The 1,366-nt window shown below is 51.5% G+C and overlaps 1 long non-coding RNA gene across 1 annotated transcript; it reads left to right on the forward strand.

Moving 5' to 3' along the window:
- The first annotated feature begins 47 nt into the window (after positions 1-47).
- On the forward strand, positions 48-1,111 carry LOC113455895. Its single transcript, XR_003376825.1, has 2 exons — positions 48-736; positions 842-1,111. It is a non-coding gene; the product is annotated as an uncharacterized LOC113455895 (long non-coding RNA).
- The last annotated feature ends 255 nt before the right edge of the window (positions 1,112-1,366 follow it).

Genomic DNA, 1,366 nt, shown 5'->3' on the forward strand with positions numbered 1-1,366 from the left:
AAACCAAAATTCAAAGCCAATTTCTCCAAACTCTCCCCTCGGTCAACTCCTGAAATCTCTAAAGCCTCATGCTTTGATTCCCTCCAAACCCTGCCCCCTCGATCCTCCAGAGCGCCTCTAAGCTCCACCCCCATCCGCCATCTTGCCCCGGGATTCACCCCGCCCCTAGCGTGAACGCTCGTGGGCCACAGCGGAGGCTGCCGCTAGCCGAATTAAGCCAGCCACAGTTCTGCCCTTGCACTGCCCCACCCCTCACATATACAGGAGGGCAACCTGTCCCAGGCTACTCACACCTGGTACACGGACGACAGCTCCTTTCTATGTGACGGGACCCGCAGAGCAGGTTATGCCATAGTGTCAGAGACAAAGGCGCTCCCTGCTCATACCACTAACCAGCAGGCTGAGCTGATAGCTCTCACCCGTGCCTTTCAGCTAGCCACGGGGCAGTCTTTAAATGTCTACACAGATTCTAAATATTCTTTTTATATCCTGTTGTCCCACGCGGCTATCTGGAAGGAGCGTGGGCTTCTCACGGCAAAGGGAGGATCGATTACCAACTCAGAGAGGTCCCAAACAGTCTCTAATATTCTTCTCCGAGAGATCATTCCTAGGTTTGGACTTCCAACTTCTCTTCAGTCAGATAACGGTCCAGAGTTTACTTGTCAGATTTCTCAAAATCTGTCTAAAGCGCTCGGAATCCCCTGGAATTTCCACATACCGTATCCTCAGTCATCAGGTAAGGTAGAATAAACTAACTGCTCTTTAAAGGAAGCTCTCGCCAAGATGTCACAACCCCTTCAATTTTTTCCTTTTCTCTACTAACGCTGCTTTTGCCTTCCAGCACCTTAACGGTGACCCAGCTGCTCAGGAAAAGCCAGACAGATGTGACTTCTTCAATCAACTACCTCAGGACGCCAGCGGATTGGACAGAACCAACAAAAACAACCATCTCAAAATGCCAGCGGTCAGAAGAACCACCAGGACATCGCCAAGATCATCGGATACATCAGGGACCCATCAACGCCCAAAAGCCAGCAGAAAGCAGTCATGAAAGACTGGGCTACGCCCCTATTCCTTACCCTCTAAGGCCCCCCCAATTTTTTTAACAAAACAATAAGGGTGGTATGTTGTTCTTTTGAAAAACTACAACTCCCATGCTCCCCCTGGACTACGGATACCTGTCGCTCCCCGTTAAAAAGGCAGGGCCACACGAGGCCCTCTCTCTCTTTCTCTCTTTCTCCCTCTCCTCTCCCCCCCCTTCTCCTCTCGTCCTGCCTTTTCCTCGTGTGTCCCACATCCTTCGTCCTTTTGTGTTTCCCTCCCCCATTAAAGTGGACCCACGTGGGAGCCGCCGTGTCGTGTCTGT

This window comes from Microtus ochrogaster, unplaced genomic scaffold (genome assembly GCF_000317375.1).
Source record: "Microtus ochrogaster isolate Prairie Vole_2 unplaced genomic scaffold, MicOch1.0 UNK974, whole genome shotgun sequence".
In the NCBI taxonomy this organism is placed as follows: domain Eukaryota; kingdom Metazoa; phylum Chordata; class Mammalia; order Rodentia; family Cricetidae; genus Microtus; species Microtus ochrogaster.